This window comes from Gymnoscopelus microlampas (genome assembly GCF_963454915.1).
Source record: "Gymnoscopelus microlampas genome assembly, chromosome: 13".
Classification (NCBI taxonomy): Eukaryota; Metazoa; Chordata; class Actinopteri; order Myctophiformes; family Myctophidae; genus Gymnoscopelus; species Gymnoscopelus microlampas.
In genome coordinates this window covers 35,635,467-35,656,517 of record NC_139950.1, presented here as the reverse complement: position 1 = coordinate 35,656,517, position 21,051 = coordinate 35,635,467, and the positions used below count along the sequence as shown (strand labels likewise).

The following is a 21,051-nucleotide window of genomic DNA, read 5'->3' as shown; positions in this document are numbered from 1 at the left end:
TGGGAGCATGCACGCACGCACGCACAGACAAAGCGGAATCTGGCCTGTACAAAGTCGCAGTTTGACCAATGGCCACCTTCTATCCATACAGGTCAGTGTACCTAATAATAGTCTATAAAAATCATGCAGAAGCTTGACAATGTAGATTATTTGGAGATCTGCCTGGAATTTAAATGGGTAGTGTCATGTTGTGTGCTTCGTGAAATTTAAATATTTTTGGCCAATGAGCACAATAACTAACAAAGAGCATTTTGTAAGCGGTATCTTCGCAGGGCGCACAGCCACACACAAACAGAGCGGTAATGAACTTGGGGACCTCCTGGCAGTGAAGCGACAGAGCTTATAAACATTCAGCTTACTGTACCACCTGTTTTGAAATATGCATTAACATATCTTTGGGGGAGACCTACCAGATGTGCCTAATTGGCAGAGGCGTGTGTCGGATGGCGACCAGAGCTCCTCCCTGGTTCAAGAATAAAACACTGTACTCTTCCTCAAACACCTACAGACAGGAAAAGGAAACAAAATGAACACTAAGGATTTTACGGTTAAATGTACAGTATGTACAATTGTACATGTATGTGTTGTACTGTATGATGAGAGTACATGCACACTAAATAAGTTAAAAGTACACAAATCGATACAGCCGCGTTCCCAAAAGCAAATGCCTCCCCAAGTCAGTCAATGCTGTTATGCATCATTCATCAAAAGTTTGCTCATCTAGCAGATTTATGGACTCATAAGCCAATGAGAAAAATCAATACGCTCCCTTGGATATAGTTTTACAGGTTACAAACGCGCAGTTCTTGCAGTCAGCATAATGTACCTCTCTCCACGTGTTCCCAGCATCAGAAGTGATGAAAATGCTGACGTTATTGTTGGTCAATTCAGGCCCAACCACACCTGAATACAGAGGGAATACATATATGTATTCACTCAAACACGTACTCATCCATGTAAGCATTCAGCAAAAACAATATCTCTTTCAAGTTAATGATTTAATCTGACAACACAAAACCAACAAAAACAGGTAACAGGACAAGTGCAATGGAAATCACAGAGGCTGTTTCAAATGAGAAAATACCATTCCCACATCAGCAGAGCAGAGACTAAAATGAGCACTATGAAGAGCAGCTGTGTGACTTCTGGAAATGAAGTGGAGACAGACCAGGAGGCCCTGAGTGGTAGACGCTAATGAGTAAACAAAGATGTGGTTGCACTGATCAAACAACCACCTTACCTGATGCTACAATAATTCCAGGCGCAGAGTCTTTGCTGATGATGTTTCCCGAGGTGTAAGGATTTTCAGACACATGGAGATGCAGGTGCAGTGAACAGTATGGCTGAGAAACAGTAAAAGCCTCATTTATATTCCCGTGGAACAGCCGTGTCGCTTGCCTAAAAGAACTGATCTACTGCACAAGCTAACACAACGTATATCTGCTCTTTTAGGGAGTGACACTGTCGTGCGATGGGGTATATAAATTAAGCTTAACATGGAAAACATACTGTAGGTTGGTTATCAGTCATAATACATGCAGCATCACCTACTGTATATGAAAGGTTTGATTCACATTGTATTGTGGAAATTGTGAGTATTTGTTTTAATTTGCAAAGTACCATGGGCCATACTCACAGAACATCTTAAGGCGAGTAGGAGCTCCTAACTGGGCGATTTAGGAGGAAATATTTTAAATAGTGGCCGTGTTAGTTTAATTAAAACATTAGATTTTTTTAAATTAACGATTCACCATTTCCTAAATCTGTGAAACGTTAGGGAGAACGTAGGTGAACTTAGGTGCTGCCTCCCCCTAATAAATCCAATTCATATTTCAAATGATATATTATGTTGTTCCGCAATGACATGCATAATGAGATTTACTGTATGTATAAATACATTTATATTCATTTTGTATGAATGCAAAAACAATGGATAAAACATTGTTGCCTTGTATAGTTGAAATTAAATATGCCTCATGCCCTATTAACTGTGGCAGAATTTTGTGTTTGTAGCTTAAGTTCTTTCAGCAGTGGCAAAAAAAACACAAGCATTTTTCACATTCCTTGCTGCTGATTCTGACAGAGGTAGCGAGGGCTGCCTTCGTGGGGATGTTAATGCTTAACCAAAAACTCTGCTTAATGAGGCTTAAAGTATCTAAACAAAAACATTTATTATAAGAAATTGTTATTTTATGCTTGTCAAACATCATTCCCATAAATTAGGCTTAACGTACAGTACCAAACTGGTAGAACTCCCAGATGTTAATTATAACAATGAGCAAAATTATAAGAAAACTATTTAAAGAAAAAAATATTAGCACTATTATTCCCACTTAACAAACTGATTAATGAGTTATGGTAGTTTCATTGCAGTTCCAATAGCCTTAATGTTTTGTGTGTACTGTACGTATTTTGTACGAATTCCTTGGCACTGTCTACTGTTTTGGTGAGGGGGTGTTATTTATGGGTATGGGTATGTGTGTGAACTGTGTTGCATTGTGTTTTATTCAATTAGATAAAATAAAAGGAAAGAGATGACAAAATTAATTTAATTGTGATCACAAACTGCTAAAATAAATGTTGTGATGAAATACACAACCAACTTACATTACAGTGGCTATTACTGAGCTTACCAATGAGTGTAATTTATTAAAGAAAATAGCGAAAATTCCAATATACAAGTGCAACGCGTTGTGGGCCCCACAAAAATTAAGATCATTGTCAAAATATGGATAACGAGATATTTGGTCAAAAATATCGAGATGTTTGATTTTGTCCATAATGCCCAGCCCTAGGTCAGGGTTGCCAGATCTGCTTATTATAATTTCCCTGCAAGATCTTATTTGAAAATAGCCGATCTACAAGCTCAAATAGCTGATGTATATGTTCAAGTGCTCATGTGGCCCATTGCCACTTCTTTTGGGCTGGTTTTCCTAGACCTGGTTGCTTGTTTCTCTCACAGAATCTGGCAACACTGCCCTAGGTGTGTAGACTGACAAAAGGCATCCAATCAACCAGTGCAGTCCCCTGTCAGGATCCACCGTACCTGTTCACAATCAACCATGTTTCCCCGGAGATCTGTCATGGGAGCCTGTAACAGCCGCCAGTCTCTCCCCTTGTTGTAGGTGATGTACGTTTTCACTTGGTTCTCGACAACTTTATTCGATAGGAACACACCTTTAATCCCAGCTACCTACGAATGTGATAGACAGAGAGGAGGAGAGGGGAGAAATAACAAAGTCGAGAGAGAGAGAGAGAGAACCATAAATTATTCAAACTTAAGTAAAGCTGAAGGCCTTGTTCTGAGAAAGAGCGATGTGTGTACACGCTTGCTTCACTGACAGGGAGCACTATTTTGAACCATCTGCAGGATTACATGGAATCAAAACAACATATGGCACAGCCCTGAGACATTTCTTTGTATTTGTATGAGCGGGGAGACAGAGGCAGTCACACACAGTCTATTACTTCGGCTCTCGATGCTTTTCTGTCTAAAGAGCACAAATGTTTGTCAAAGTGGGAGTGACCTTTTAATATCATCAGCTGGTTGTCCAGTGAAGCAGAATATTTGGGGGCATAAAGTCTGTACAGATGGAGGTCAGTGAGCAGTATGAGTAATCACTGCTGATGGCAATCTGAGCTGAATTGTAATATTGCTAGTTGAGGATGAGGCTAATCTAGAACGAAATATGCATTTGCATTAACCGCTTTCTGAGCTTAATAATGTTAGCTCATATAGCATGTGTCAACACGCATATACTATATTATATTTCAAAAGCCAATTAGGGCTGTTTTTGACCTGGTTAGGCAAGTTAGGCTATACTTCTATACTGTACTGGCAGTACAGTTGAGAGTCTGGCTCTGTGGGATTGCCTTCACGAGGGAGACCGTTAACTTATTTATTTGAGGGGACGCTAACATAACAGAAGGGCAAATGAGAAAAGAGCAGCTCAGACTTGGATGTGACGCAGCCAGCCACTCAGATGCTACGGGGTAAAGTAGACCATCTGTTCCTTTAAGGGTCAGGGCAAGTTCTCACCAACCTACACATAGAGCCGACAAAACAGAGAGCTCAGAATACATTAGCTCTGGTCGCCCTGTTCCTCTTTCCATGACATACTTTTATTTTCATTGAACCTTTATTTAACCGGGCAAGTCACTTAAGAAGAAATTCTTATTTACAATGGCCTGGGGAGGGATGGGGAATTGAGAAGTGGTTCCCATTTACAACATTGTCAGGTTCCTGAGAATCATTTACTATAGCTCCTGGACTAATGATTAACTTAGGAGCGAGTGCTGTATCCCTTCAAGCTGGTACAAGTGCATGCGACGCGTTAACCTCAGGTAAAAATCATCAAAAATCATCAGAACTCATGTCAGTGCCATGCAGGTTAGCAGGTGACATCCCTTGACAAACCTGAATGAAAAACTGATGTTTTGCAAAACATTATAAATAACCCTTGTTTCATCCATTTTATATCATGTTCGTCAGACTGAGGCTTCAGCTAGTAGCACTTACAGTATTTATGTGGTAAGTGCTCTTACTCAGTGTTGCCATGTCCGCTTATTATAAGGGACTTTGGGCTTGTTTTTCTGTAAAGTGGCTTGGAAATACTGGTAGTTGCGGGTTGCGTTTTTTTTGGGCTTGCTTCCAATTTATTATTATTTAAACCAGTGGTTCTCAAATATTGTCATGGACGAACCCCCAAATTAATATATTTTGTCCTTAAACCCCATTTGTGCCAGGGAGCCCTGTATCAGATTTGTGTTATTAGAATCTTTAAAACATTTTCCAAATATTCCACATTTTATTTCAAGATTTTTTTTAAATAAGCAGACCTACATTGTAGATCGGCTATTTTCAAACATCCAACGTATAAAGTATAAGTATATGTATATATAGTATATAGGTTTAAAGTGCTCATGTGGCCTATAATAGTTGTTTCTTTTGAGCTTGTTTTCCTAGACCTGGTTGCTTATTTCTCTCACATAATCTGGCAACACTGCTCTTACTTGGTGAGTCACTGGGGCGCACCTGGAATGGGGATTATTTATGACATATCGCCTCTATGGTTTTATCTCTTGGTACAATCCATTCACTTGCTCGTCCCTCTCCTCATTATAAAAAAATGGTTCATTGGTCCATTACTGTGAAACACTGGTTGGATGACCAAACCGTCTGTCTTCTATGTGTTACTTTCTGTACTTGAGCACTGAACACTGTAAGCATCATGGTTTATAATAGCCATTAAAAATGACTTTTTTATTTTATGCACATTTTCAATAATCATGATAATTAATTGCTTAACTGTTGAGCCATGCTCAAGGCAAACCAAACTCTGCCCTTAAAAGTAGCTACATAAACAATGTCCAGTAATTATGTTTATCAGCTAATTCAGTTTGAAAACATTAATAACTCAAGGCAATATGCTTAGCTTAATTTTAATAGTCTCCTGTTTGTGCACCACTGTGCACAAATGCTCTATCATCACAGTGGTTCTCAACCTTTTCAGGCTGTGCCCCCCCCAAAATAATCATATTTGAACTGGGTACCCCCCACTCTGATAAGCACTCGCAATGTAGGAGTTGAGGCATAAATTTTAGTTTGACTCGGTTCCACAGATAAATAGTGTGAAAATGCCTCGTGAGCTTGTAGATCGGCTATAAAAAGACAAATCCTCTTTCTTATATTATTTGACAATTTGGTCAATGTTTGACCAGTTTTTATAGCATAGTTTGTTGATTACTTGGGAAAAAATGTATAAATATTTGATATTTACTCACGACCCATAAAAATGGGTCCCCGACCCATTGTTTGGCAAACACTGCATGGTTCATAATAGGCATAAAATAAGCTACCTCATAGAGTTCTATCATGACGTTGCCCTCGGGTCCTCCACTGCTCACAACGTCCTCCAGTGTCAGGGTGTAGAACTGGCCCCTGGACTCTGACATGTACAGGTTATATGAATCGTTGTGGTGCCAGTCCTGAACAGCGGTTACCACCTGGTTATCGTCTGTGCTGATTATCTGCAGGTCCTAGATGACAGAAGACATGATGCTAATTGTAAAAAAAAGGTATTGGTTGACTGAAAGGTTTTTGGTCATATACAGTATATGATATACTGTACATGTAATTAGCATTTGATTGGTACACTTTTGACAATATCTTTAACCGCTTACATACTATTGTACTTACTGTAGTTGACCATGGTCCCCTAGGGCTCTATACTAGGCCCCCTCCTTTTTTCACCAATTTACAAGCTCACAAAGTGTTGTGTTGTGATGCGTTGTGAGCTTGTAGATCTGCTATTTTCGCCGAATGTTCGTCCCAGAATGGGGACGCTAGGGTTCAAGTGGTTAAAACTAGTCCATCCTATGAGACCGCAACCGCGACAACAGAGCCCATAGGCTGCGGGGACCACGACTACAGAATCTCACAGCCTGTGACACAAAAGTCGGCTTCCTTCCAGAGTTTTTAGAATGACTATTGTTAAATGTCTCAACAAAAACATTTCTAAAGTGGATATGACGCAATTTTGCATCAACTGGATGATGCAAATTAGATGGCAGTTTGTGATGAGCACCTGTCATCAACCTTTCAGGTGTGCATCAGCCTTCTTCACAAAAGTTTGTGATAAGCAAAATCTGATTTAGAGCACTGGCAGGCCAGTCATTGATATTTAAAGTATTCCCATACATATCGGACGACGATTAATTTCAGAAATACATGTATTGGTCTTTGACAAACATTAGAGCTAAACAGGTACTTTAGTATTAAAATGATAATGATGAGGGAACGTACGTTTAAAACATTAATCAGCCAGATGTAATATAATTAGTGGCCTGGAAAATTCCTGAGTCAGGGAAGGTGTCATCTACAGTTCATCAGCAACAGGAGACCAAAACCAAGACAGAGCAGACAAATATTGGCCCCTATTTAGACGACCTACTGTAGTCTAAAAGTCAGGGCAAACGCATCAGGGGTGTCTCCACGGCACGCCAATTATCATGGTTAGATTGCACATTATCTGGTCACAAAGCCTGGCGCATGGCGCTGTGTTGTATTAAGCCTCTGAATTAGTCATGGCTGTGTTTTTTAGCATTATATTAAATAAACCAATCAGAGTGTCTTCTCCCATTCCCTTGAAGACAAAGCTATAGGCGCATTGCTATTTAGAAGACGGCTTGGAGGTGACGCAAACCGCTTTCTGCCGTGGAAAAGTGTAAGTGTGGGACCATCTAAGTAGTATTATGTGATACACATCCATGATATCTTTACATATCAACTTAATCACTCGCTCATTCTCAGTTATGTTTTTGATTTAAACCACCAATTAAAGTCCCGTGCAAGTCGGAGCTCTATGGACGACTGTTAACTGCTGTCCATTAATCAGAGACAGATAAAAGAAAGCCAGGAGGCAATGGTTTCACAACATTATTTCAGGATGAGAGGTACAGGATGAGAGCCTTACAGGAAGATGTTCTTTCATTAAGTGTAGGCTACTACTAATTGAAATTAATGCATCTATGTTCATTCCACTTTCTCTCTCCTCACCACTCGTCTACGGGCAAAGAAAACAGGCACTTACCCCATGCAATATATTGATAATCTAGCCCAGATCATTAATAATTCTCAATGCGGAGCGGAGTCCCTTATGAATGTCATCTACCATGTTGATATGAATGTTATTGTGTTGAAATCGGATTGGATTTGGATTGCAATCAGCCTTGAATTCATGGATATTTTGGGGTTGATTTTGGGGTTAATTTTGGGGTTTAGACAATAATTTCATGACCGGGTCATCGGTCAGTAGCAGACTCTTTGACGCTCCGCCGGTCGTCAAATTATTGGCTCAGGAATGCGGAAGAGAAAAAGAAAAATCTCCCATGAATTCAAGGCTTCATGGGGTGCTTAATTGATAGACAATAAGATTTTTTTGGGGTGAACTACCTTTAATCCCAATAATGCACTCCAGACCACACCTTATTTTAAGACGAACATGCCCATGGGCGCTAAATGGGCGCACGGTCATTTGGTATTTAGAATACATGGGTGCTGGGTGTAAAATGACAACTGCATTGGTTGAAAATAGCAATGATTATTGTGCTGTGCCCACTTTGTGCCAGGCGTGGGACAGGGCCCATAGGTTAGTAGTTGATCTAGAACTTTCTATTCCTACCCTTTATTCCACTGCAAATGTGTTAAACAATCAATGTGACGTTTCAGCCTTCTTACCTTTGGCAATGTATACTTGGGAAGCTTCATTGGGTAGAATGTGTTTCTTTTATAGGACACATAGTGGACAGATTGACCACCCATTGGCACCTAGAAAAACAATACAGCATGATTTGAAATTCACCAGGCGTAATCTGAATGTCTATTACAATCCAAACAGTATTCATTGTTTTCATTGATCTCTAGCAGTATATGTACAGCATCAAATATTTTAAAATGTCAAAGCCTTAGGAAGCGTCTTAGATGTACCACTAATGAGGATGGAGTGCATTAAAGCACTGAATGGTAGCAGGGATATGTAGCACTGAGAGATTGAGCTTGATACCATCACGTTCCAACATAATGGCCACTTTTAGTTAATGAAAAACAGGACTCTACGTTAAGATGCGATTCAGCGCGGTGGTTTTACAGCTTTTAATTGTCTTTTAATGGAGCCAGATCTTGCAATAAAATACCCACCTGGATGAAAACGTACTCATCCTGAACCACCAGGGAATCGGGAATGATAAATCCTGGGAAGGGCTTGCCCTTGTTTGCATCGGAGCAGTTCTGCAGTTTACATGTTATGTACTGTGATCCTGTAGTTAAGCATGAAATTAGTGTTAAGAATGTAACAAGGGCGAAACAACAAAACAAACAACCTTCGGCAGTCCCCAATTAAGGTTTAGCATTTCTTATGCTGATGCAGACAAAACTTGGAAGGCCAATTTCTGTTGTCACTAATAGATAAAGTAGAGAGCTGTCCCACTGTGTTAGCCTGAGCCAAATGAGGTGGCCTCCCCAGAGAGAGGGCATTAACACCGGAGGCCTTATGGAAGTGCCCCTCTCTACACTGTGGCCAAGAAAAGAGCCAAGTTGGAGCCTAGTCCCTTGGAAAAATGAATTAGCTTAATCGTATGAAGAGAGTCTCAATGCTGCCAATTCAGATGGGGGGAAGAGAGTTACAGTAAGTGCACTGAAAGATCTGTTACCCTGTGCATCCTTTGGAACTAGACTTCAGGAATTACAATGAAGGTTGGCACAAGCACAGTAGGTAATTCGATTCGGTGTCTCTTCTTATTTCAATAGGAAATATGATGAACTACAGTTTGAACCGACAAAATCTAAAGCATATAGGACGTTAAAGAGAAGGCATAGGGAACTTTATATGATTTGTAACCATTTTTCACTACATTTCCACAGGTGCTGCAATTACATCTTATTGAAAAACATTATTTGCAGTATTACTGCAATTTCTAATCACTTTCTCCGTTTGAAATATTATTGCTATTGGCAATGTCTCCACCATTGTTGTTTTACAGTACCATATTTTGTGAAGCCTGCTCAGCAGGCTTCACAAAAAACAAGTGGTCTGACCAAAGTGTCTTTAATTATGTGAATACTCACGTCCATCAAAAACACGTGTCTCCAAGTGTATCATTCCTGGCTCTTTGTCTAAACCCAGTTTGGACCTGTAATAACATAATAAACATCTTGTTTAAATGGACATGTTACAGTATCGGTACATTATGTATTATGTATTATATTGTACATTATGTGGCTTCATGTCACCCAACTGATGCAACATGCGATATAAAGATGTGACAGTCTTGTCATCTTATCTTTCTTGTTACTTGTACAGAATATTTTGTAAATGTATCTTAGTACTGATGTTAGTCAGTGCAATGCACCTATCTCACCAGAACAAATGTCTCATACTTAAAAAATCATTCTGATTCTGGTAATAGTCCAATTTTATGCAGATGAGACACTTAGCGGGGTGTTCCAATTCCTGCTTGACAAATACCCCAAACTCATCGATAAAATGTTACAGAACCATAGCAAAAAGAAAGGTGACATTTCAGAAATGTAAAGAGAGCTAGAGGCAAGTGCTGTCAGTTCAATGTTTGAAAGAGAGCTGATTTACATTACATTTACATTTTAAAATGAACCTAAGAAAGCTTGTCTCATGAGTCATGATTAATAATACTACTGTATGAACTCTCCCACAAACACCGGCCTGCCAGCTATACCTGACCTGAGCTATAATTTACTGGGAAGGTGTACAGGACCCAATGTACGTATATGGTTGATAGAGATTCTGCAGTTAAGTGCAAGTGACCACTTGTTGCATTAATAGCTGCTACTGTGGCAGAAGATGGGTTTCTTCTCATTTTCCATAACATGACAGCATCTGAACTATAATGAAAAAAATAAAACGAGCCGTGATCCTGCTTCCCTCAGCACTCTGTAATTGCCTCTCACCTTCATCTCTTTTAATGGTCTTTCTGTCAAATACTTCATTCCATTCTATCAGTGAATAGCGGGCATTGCTCTTATGAATAGGTCCTCAATGTTACATGGTGTGTAGGAAGCGTACAAAGTAAAAGCCTCAGTGTTCATTTAACTCTGAGAGTTTGTTTAATTTATAGTACACCTTCAGAGTTAAAGTACACCTTCAGAGTTAAAGTGACATTCAGGATTTTACAGTGTACCCGGACATGCCAGACTGTCGCCAACACGTTTAGTAAATCTTTTTCTGACAGATGTGTTGGATACAGTATCCACAGTAAGTTCACAGTGTACGGTGAAAGCACATGTGAAGACTGTGATGGCCTTCTTCCCTTGTGTTGAGGGCCATTTTCTAGCATTGATTGATGTACTTTATTTAGTAAGACATGAGAACAACAGTACATGGAAGTACAAATTCACAATACAAGGTCTACTAAACTGGAAGTCTCATTAAGCACTGAGCTTGTTTAAGATGAGAATGTTCTTTGATCCACCTATTACAGAGGAAAAGGTCAGTGCATCTCTCTATGAAATGTTGATTATGACTGAGCCCCCCGAAATCCTCCAATTTATGTTCGATAAAAACGTCATCCCAGATGGAGCTCAGGATTTTAACGTTATAAAACACAGAACATGAGCATTAGCTGTACTTAAACTTAAAATAATTTTACTGTGAGCAGACTGAATATCTGTATATTGTAAAATTCTATACTGTAGGTCAAGCCTAACTTTGCTCTGTTACCAATATAATAAGTAAAAAATCACACCCAGTGTGAAGTGGGCGGTGTGTGGTCATCACAACATGACTCACTTTAAAAAAAGGATATATGACTTTTTTTAAAGTCCATACTGCTATTCATAGGGCTGCACATGTGTCATGTGTTTCGCTAGCCAATCACAGTCCTGAATTTGCAAAGTCAGCCAATCACATTACAGTTAGTGGTGATGACACTAGCTGTAATGTGATTGGCTGATATGAAAAAAGTATCGATTTGCATTAACAATGGAAGGGTTAGGGGGTACACAAATTTTTTGGTCGGTGTCCAAAACTCACTTATAGGGGGCGGCTACACCGCCCCAAAAACTCCATTAACTGTATTTAAAGTTAGTGGCAGTATGCTGGTGAAATTGGAGGAAATAGCCACCACTAAAGGAAGTTATACTTTTCTTCTCAGCCCCCAAAGGAAATGAGCACTAATAGATCCCTTCATCCCTTTGAGGATTAAAATATCAGATGCTTTCAACAAGAGGCCAATAATATTTTATTGGGCTGAGAAACTGCCTCCTCTGCGCCTTTCTTTGGCTCTTGTGATTTCTCTAAAAGCCACTTTGTCATCACTTACCCAAGTGCACACGTTTGTGAAATCAGTCAAAAAGAAGTCAAACCAGATTTTCCGTAAAGGTGAAATGCAATGTAATTACTTGGCCTATAATTAAGCTTAATGTGATTGTGACATCATCCTAATAGGCTTGGACACAAACCTGGATAGATCGATAATAGACAGATTGATAGACATATAAATAGAGACATAGGTGACTGTAGACACGCTTATGTCCGTATGGCAGATTTGTTAATATGTACAAATCTTGATTGTCAGACACCGTTATAAATGCTGGGTCAGTGTTAACCAGTTACATTAAATGGATTCAGGGCATTGCATATTATCAGGCGACAAGAAATGTTGCTGCAATATCAGGCAATGTCCTGGTAAATATTACTTCATTTCCCCAACATCACAATGCAATATCTAGCCGATTGTAAGCATGCGCTGCATGTTGTGCAGGCACAGCATACAGTATGCAAATATGCATAGAGAAGGAATCTCACCACTCTTTCATTGTACTGTATAGGATGGTACTGTAATATAAACATACATATACATAAATGTTTTTATTTGTTAATGCATAATTCTCCACAACTACTTTTATATTCACTTTACTTCTAGAAGATGGGGAATAGTAGGTAATATTGCAGCATTTCTGTCCCAGTAAGATTGACAGTATCGTTCCAAAGGAGTGACTGTTGATCTTACCAGTAGAATCTGTTGGGGACAACACTGTCATGCACAAGCTGCCATCTCCTCCCAAATTCAACAGAGACATAGAGCTGAAAAAAGAAGAACACATCACCCCAAACCATTCAAACAAATCATTTGTCATAAAATAACCTGGGAAAATGTCCTGTTCCTCATTTCATATCCAACAATATGCTCAAGCAGCTGTCACTTAGACAGTGGTGCCGTATTAATTAGGATAATCTCATGGGTGTGTTTTTTCTTTTAGATTGGGGAGAACTTTTTCATTGCAATTTAGGAAGCAGATCATTGAAATACTTTGGGTACAGGTGCTTAAAATAATGTGTTTTAATACAAAGTAAACATTACTGGAACATTGAACATGGGCTCTGCAATCTGTCTCTGCTACAAGAAAGGGAAAGCGAGATAAATATAGAGAGAGACAGCGAGGGAGATATAAAGGGGAGGGGGCGGGCAGGTTGGCACTTTTCACAGATAGGGCACCTTGGCTTCATTTTCCATGGGTACCTCTCTCCTCCCGACTGTAACTCAGCAGGAATCCTTCCTAATTGCCAATATTAAAATGCCTCACTTAACTGTAGGTGAAACGTTTTTGCATAATGCTATTAGTCTGCAAAAGTCTGCCTTTTACTGCACAGTTGGACTTAGTACTCTAGAGATATGTCATCTTCACAGCTATAATCTAGCAACTATGTATCTTTAAACTCAGCTTTATGGGAATTACTGACATAACTTTGAGTCATCCTTGTACAGTTTAAAATACATGACAGTACATCAGAAAATATTTGATATCTGTTGCTAATTTATATATTTTTATGGCATGGCACTGAAGGGGCAGAATTGTCTAGAAGAGGGTGTGTGTGTGTGTGTGTGTGTGTGTGTGTGTGTGTGTGTGTGTGTGTGTGTGTGTGTGTGTGTGTGTGTGTGTGTGTGTGTGTGTGTGTGTGTGTGTGTGTGTGTGTGTGTGTGTGTGTGTGTGTGTGTGTGTGTGTGTGTGTGTGTGTGTGTGTGTGTGTGTGTGTGTGTGTGTGTCCATGGCTAATCTGACAAACCACTGGACCGCTGAATTTATTGTGCATGCTACTAGTACTAAGGAAGTATAATGCATAAATGGTAGGTGGTGCATTTATAGAGCACCTGTAGCAAAGCAAATGACATTCACCCATTCACACACACCGAACGGAGTCAAGCAACCACGCAAGGCACCAACCTCTCTATTGCTGCTGTCAATAAAGGCTTAAAGAAATAATAAATGCAAAAGAAAACCAAGTGAACGATCATAAAAGAGAATAACAGATGTCACTTCTCTCCTTTTTTTTCCAACCTCATTGATAACTCTCAGTTGAAAGTGTTGTCTTCACCCCATGCACCATTTATCTCACTTTTCAGCCCCTAGACTGTTTTTCTCTCTCGTCTTCCAAAAGCAGGCAGGGGAGGCATAGTTTGATGTCTCTGGTGTTGAGTAGACCAGACAGCAAAGTTCTCACTGAGAATAATGAAGTGTGTGTGTGTGTGTGTGTGTGTGTGTGTGTGTGTGTGTGTGTGTGTGTGTGTGTGTGTGTGTGTGTGTGTGTGTGTGTGTGTGTGTGTGTGTGTGTGTGTGTGTGTGTGTGTGTGTGTGTGTGTGTGTGTGCATGCGCGCAAACACATCTACTGTACACGTGCTAGTGCGTACACACATGAGCAGGCATCAGCATGTGTGAGGTTGTGTATTGTTTGATGCCGCCTTACTGCTTCCCTCGTTAACTGTCTCCTGTTTCTTCTGGGATACAATCATTCAAACTAGGACACGCTGTATTTAGATCCTGCAACCAGACCTTATGGCTTGTTTAAGGGAACAGGTGATTAGCCGTCTCTACTGTGCCAACTGCAGCCCTGGCTGTAGTGACAGATGTCTCTGCTAGTGAAGACCACATCCTGATAATGAGACAAAATGAGGAGAGTGAAGCCTTTCAAGGGCGCCGGCCACACACACTTTACCTAGCTTACGTAAGATCTAAGCAAGATATTTGTTTTGATCACACCCCGCCATCAGGCTTGCCACAGAGCCAGTGCATGCAACTCAAAAAAAGGCTCAAACGAGGGCCATTAGACAATGTTGAGCAGAACAGTTCACATCAAATAAGTCAAAAGGCGTTTTTAGCAGCCATTAGCATCCAACCATTTGTTTTTGTGTCACACTTCCATCGTTCAGTATTCACTCAACGCTGCTTGATTGGCACATCATTACCTTCTGGTCGTGGCTGTAAGCCAGAATCCAGTCCTCCTGCTCAGGGTGGAAGAGGAGGCTGAGGATGTCGAAGGCTAAACTGTGTTTCTGATATGATGCTCCCTCGTCCTGGCTAATAAGCAGACTACTCTCCACCTCCGGGTCGGTCAGCAACATGATCTGAGATGAGACACGATGGCAGGACGGAGGAATTAAGCCTCATTCATTCTTTGTCATACACCAAAAATAGGCACCGTCATACAACCAAGCATAGATTGGGCATTAGCAGGTTGCCTTGATGGCATCCAATCCCCAGGGCTTAGGTATGCTTGTGCAATTTAGTGCCAGAGATAAAGACACAGTCTGTAGAATCCTTTCGTGAGAAGATTATAACAACTTGTGCAATAAAGGTTGATGAGAGCGAAAAAGTTAAATGTTATCACTCCATATTTCTATGTTTAACAACACATATACAACTCATATCTGTGTAATAAATCATGGGTCTGTTTAAGCTAAGCCATATCTTGCATCTTTATCAGTGTGAATTTGAAAGCAACGGATGCATGTTTTTCACAATATCCTAAACTGGAAGGTGAGTACATACGATAGCAGCTTACCTTCCTTTTGTTGTTCGGACTCACATATAAGTAGCTCAGTATCGTTTTTAGCCCAACCTTTTCATTGAGTTTTTCATATGTGGTCCCATAGTCTGTTGACCTAAAATTAAATTAAATGAGTTAAGGAGGGTGTTGAAGAACAGAATATTGCATACTAGTTAGTACACTGATAGCATCATTAAGCCTCTCAGGCAAGCAGAAAATTGCAACAGCAAAAGTCATGAGGCAATTTGCTAGATGAATGGAGATGTTTTTAATTACTTGAATAAACAGGAATATCCAATATGACATGCTTGAAGAGGGAACCATAGGAAACTGTACACAAGTGTTAGTATTATAGTATGTTTTTATTGTTCGTTATCAACAAATCAGATTTATTGGTCTCACTTCCTTGATGATGCGTAACAACCAGGCATGAAATTGGGTAGTCTAGCATATTTGGACAGACTTTATATTTCAAGAAGCAAATATTTGTAGATTCCCATTAAATGTTTTAAGAATGTGTTTTTGAGACATCTGTTGTTTTCTATCTTGTTTGTCAAAGAGGGAAAGTAATCATTTGGGAGTCATGCAGGCAGTGTGAAAAGTAATTATCTAAGCCATAATATAGAGTTTGTCTCACTGTATCTGTCTCCCTTTCATCTCCGGGTGGTGATAACCCATAAAGTGTAAATCATGCGAACAAGGGGGGACTTGTGGATGATGGAAGTCATTCTTACCTCCATAAAGAACTCTCAGTCACTCGGCCAACATTGAAGTCAAAGAATTTTGTCAGCATGAGGATCACCTGCAAAATAAATCAAACACATTAATGGCTTAGGAGACGTGCATTGCCATTTGAGAAATACTCCGGCATCAAATTGCTACCCACTAAACATGATGCATGTCGAACAATAGGAAAAGACACAAACATCTAAGATCGATTCTGCTACCACCCCAGGAGACAGAGCTTTAACAAATCCCAAACCAAAACACTGAGTAAGTCAGAGTCAGACCACTTCTCTTTTTGTTTGTTCACCTGAGCATGACATGTAATTCTTCTCCAAAGGTAAAGAAGCTTAAAGCATGTAGTACGTCAAACCCTGTGGGTTTGTCCCATAGCAAAAGACGACGACTGCTGCTCTATAAATAAATGAATAAATAAGTAAACAATGCATCAATCATTCATGCCAGGAACGGCAAGGCTGGCCTCGTAAAATATCACAGACATCTGTTTTGAAGAGGGTCGTAAAATATGCCTTAGTTATATGGGGCTTACACTTTACTAATACAAATGAAAAGCCATAAATTTCAAGCCATGTAAATTGGTCCAGCTGTTAATGAATGGCTGGGCCACCCATCACCCCCTTCATCTTAGTTTTTTCTTTCTTCTTCTTTTTTTTTTCTTTTTCTTTTCCTTTTTCACAGCATATGAGCCAAATCAAAGCCCATGTACGCAACTTAATTATTTATCCATGGATTCATGTTTAAATATCTTGAACATACTGTATCATTTCCTCTAGACAATGTGGATAGAGGAAAAACTGCCATAGTTACCTTCAATACCTTGTATTATTTATTGTTTTAGAATGATGTAAGTACAAGAAAACAGCGAGTCACTGCATTTTATGCAATTTTAAAGGTCTTTCACACCTTCCAAGAGACAGAAGAGGGTTTTTCACCTTGCGCCCTTCGCCCTTTATGCCAGGAGTTGTTTGAGTAATGTCCCACACCACACGGTCATAAAAACTGAAGATGATACTACTCTCCTGGGAGTGCTTACAGGGAGCCTGAAACCTGCTGCACTGAAGCATCTGAATATTTTGATGGCTGTTGATAAACTAAGCTACTGCTAATGACCATTCGCTCAAATGGTAAACTGTACAAATACCTAGGCACTGACATCAAACACAAAATAACAAACTGGTGACTCTTTTTCCAGGGGAGAGAGACTTGCAATATAAACTGAAGTGACAACAACAAAAAAGTAAATGCATTTTCTTAATCTAAAACCTGCTCAGCTTCTGTTGTGCTGAATGGTATTCATTGTTTATTTATTATTAATAAGCAGAACCGATAGATATTGTAGACAATCAGGATCTGCTGATCCAATCCAATTGGTAGACATGCTAGATAGACAGTAAAATCCTCAGTGTTCATTTATCCATTTGTGGTCCAAGTACAGAGCCAACTTGGGTCCAGTTTACAGGGTTTAAGCGGTTATAGCTCACAGGTTGTTTGTCACAGTACATATTACAGCCAAACTGCAACGTGCTGTTTTTTAATGCATTTTATAAAGAAAGAAACACTGTTATTAAAAAGAGGATGGTAAATAGCTTTAATTTTGGTCTACTTTTGAGTTTCTAGTTGAAGCTATGCAGTAGCTAGCATAACCTTTTTGTCAAAAGGTCTGATGGATGGTTGTCACACTGCCCTGGCTGGGGGTCTCAATGTGACAAGGTCACAGCATGACAGAGGACCCCATTGTATGTGAAATGGCTGTTTCAGTGATATACAAGCAGAGCTGTATATCACTGACAACGTGTAGCAAAGCGCCATGTCAATCATCGTGTTCAGGTTTTGGGTACCCAGCATTGGCTGGGTTATTGGTTGATATTATAGGCTCTTCCCCCCTCTCTCCCTCCCTTTTGGTGAGGAGATTTGGTTTAGAGGGAAAAAAGAGGGGACCAAGTACAGGGAAAAGTCATGTCAAGTTTACTAGAGTTTAAATGGTAAAAAAACTATTTGTATCAGACGGCGGGATCAGGTCAAATATAAAATATAATTTCTGTTTTATTTAAATGAGTTATACTGAACCCCCAAAGATCCCCATAAGGACAACCAACCACATACCTTGTGACGAACAACCTTGTGATGGGGTTGATTTTCACAATGTGAAATGACTATGATATAATAGCTCACTGCTGAAATGCGTTTTGCGAATGAAAGCAATAATCATTTCAAAGTCCTTAAAGTCATACTTACTTAAGTAACTTTCAGAAGTTATTTTTGATGTCCTCTTTAACTGGCATATATTTTTGACAATAACCATTTCACATCCACATTCCACATTGTTTTCCATTCCACGTGAGTGTCTGATGTAGGCACTGGCAATTTATTTATTTAGTAAATGTATTTTACAGTTAATATACATTTCTGATGGCTTGTTGCATTCCAAAATATCCTGCTAGGTATTAGGACCCTGCAGCATTACCTTTTTAGTGGTACTTCCGTATAGACAAAAATGCTATAATGACAACAGAGCTACAAGGGTTGTCGCCAAAAGAAAACCGGCCTACTAAAATAATTGGTACACGCCACGGTATAGAGCACCGAAGTCTGACGTAATGTACGCATCCTACCTGTGTCACGTTTTTTCCCCCCTTCCTGAATTCCAATAGACGTGTTTAATATTGCGGCATATAAGAACTGTGTTCCAAAAGTAAACAAATGAGCCCGGCAGTTTGACTCATATGGGTCTGCAGCATCAACTGACAGTGAGAAAACGCTAATGTTACCGCAGCCAAATTCATTACATTTTCGTCAGAAACAGACTGTATCAAATATGAGTGACTGACTATTGTAAAGGATACAGAGCCACCTTCCTGGCCGGGACAATTTGTTTATTTTTGGACCACAATTCTTATATGAGACGATTCTCAGATGACCCAATATTATTTTCCATAGAGAAAATCTTCCGTGACCCGGGGGATCAGCGAGTGATGTCAGGACTTCGGTACTCTATGACTTAAAGCTTTAATGTTAAGTGTGAAAACCAATTGCAGATTCCAGATAATTTGCCCTCTCATTTGACAGCATTGCGCGCAAAAAGGGTTGGAGTAATGCACTGATTGGTCAGCTGCCGTATCGCCCACGAGCGAACTCGCTGTTGAAGGAACTCGCCATTAAACATGGACGAATCCCTGCCATTAAACATGGTTACTGAGGATGATGTGGTCAAGTTCATGGCTGAGGAGACACTGGAGTTTATCCAGGCTAAGGAACTCACAGAGTAGAAAAGCTGCATGACGGGGCGTGCAGCACCTGCAGTGTTTTCAATAGCTATCGCTGAACGGCCATAACTGAATGGTTAGTGAGCCCGACTTCTGAGGTCCTAGGTACAATTCCAGCTCTCAGCAATGTGTCGAAGTGTCCCAGAGCAAGACACTTAACCCCTAACTGCTCCCCCCTTCGCACTCCTCTATGGTCAGCACTCAGCTGGGTGAAGCTGAAAAAAAGCCCTCCTTCTCCACTCAGTTGGGGGGAACGGTTTTGTTTTCTGGGGCAGCTCTTCGTTGACAGCAGAGCTCATTTCTTTATCACACATTACCCAAACTTTATTTATACGATGAGAAAATTATATTTACAACTAGAAAAAGTGCTCTGCGGAGCACAGGTCTCCGCCAGGTCAGATATTGTAGGCCAGCAATGTTCAGAATTCGCGATTTGGATGGAATATGAAAAATCGGACTGATCCGTCTTGATCACTTGACTATAGAGATAATGTGGAAGAGAATGGAATTGTAGGAGTAATATCTATATTTTTTGTTTTTGCAAAAATCGGCCTCTTGGTGGCGCTATAATAGGGCAATGTTAAAAGGGTGGCATTTGTTCCTCAACGTAGTGCGAATGTGCGTGCGAAGTTTCACGGCAATCGGATGCTGCGTTCATGATTTGCGGCATTTTGTTCAAAACGGGCCACTCCTGCAAACTTTAGATGTGAATCTTAGCCAATCAGGATGGAATATGAAAAATCAAACAGATCCGTCTCGATCACATGACTATAGAGATCATGTGTACCGACTTAAGTGTAATTTGAATAGTAAGTGGGAGTAATAGGAGTAATAGGATAGGAGTAATATATGTGAAAAGTGGGAATGTGCGTGCATAATTTCACGGTTATTGCACGCAGTGTTCATAATTTGAGCCATTTTGTTCAAAACGGAGCACTCCTGCAAACCTTAGAAGCCAATCTTAGGCAATCAGGATGGAATATGAAAAATCTGAATGACCTGTTTCGTTTAATAACTATTAAGATACTGCGTACCGATTTGTGTGATGTTTGGACAAAATCTGTAGGAGTACTGTCAAAAAATGTGTTCAGCAAAAAGCGGCCTCCTGGTGGTGCTATAACAGGCCGAGACTCTGCTCTGGCATCCAGGGAGTGTGTGTGTGCACAGTTTCGCTGCCATCAAGCCAACGGCGCCGGAGATTAGCTGATCACAGACAGAATGCGCGAGGGACACACTCACACACACACACACACACACACACACACACGGACGGACAGGGTGCAAAACATAGTCTCGGCCATGCCTTACGGCCTGGCGGAGACAATAAATAGATTAACATTACTGTCAAAAAGCAGCTGCCCCAGCAAATGAACAGTCCCACAGTGATTTTACAACATTATGGGAAGTGATTTCAGAACAAGGAATGGTGCTGGCGTTTGTACGCACTACGGAGCCATTCTGTGAAGCCTTGACGGTGTCTGTTTGCCCCTCTGTGTTTTGGTTCCTTTCCACCCAGATAAACTCACGTGTCTTCTCAGATGAGAATTCTACCAAACCACCCAGCAGAAACTGTGTTTGGCAGCCAAGTTGATAACACTGAACTTCAGGACAACACAAAATGAGTATATCTTGTCACAGACGAGATATATTTTATTCTTTTTATTTATTGATATCTTATATTTTAGTT

General features: G+C 40.2%; 1 pseudogene across 1 annotated transcript in view; it reads right to left on the bottom strand.

Annotated features, from left to right (window-relative positions):
• Positions 1 to 21,051, bottom strand: part of LOC311058637 (VPS10 domain-containing receptor SorCS1-like) — a 51,680-nt pseudogene that overhangs the window by 24,887 nt on the left and 5,742 nt on the right. Inside the window, exons 2-13 of the transcript XR_014602913.1 lie at positions 16,092 to 16,159; positions 15,373 to 15,472; positions 14,777 to 14,935; positions 12,544 to 12,617; positions 9,626 to 9,690; positions 8,699 to 8,817; positions 8,240 to 8,329; positions 5,860 to 6,039; positions 3,047 to 3,193; positions 1,241 to 1,343; positions 827 to 903; positions 411 to 502 (exon numbers count right to left, since the gene is read on the bottom strand). The product of XR_014602913.1 is annotated as a VPS10 domain-containing receptor SorCS1-like (transcript). The remainder of the gene's footprint in view (positions 1 to 410; positions 503 to 826; positions 904 to 1,240; positions 1,344 to 3,046; positions 3,194 to 5,859; positions 6,040 to 8,239; positions 8,330 to 8,698; positions 8,818 to 9,625; positions 9,691 to 12,543; positions 12,618 to 14,776; positions 14,936 to 15,372; positions 15,473 to 16,091; positions 16,160 to 21,051) is intronic.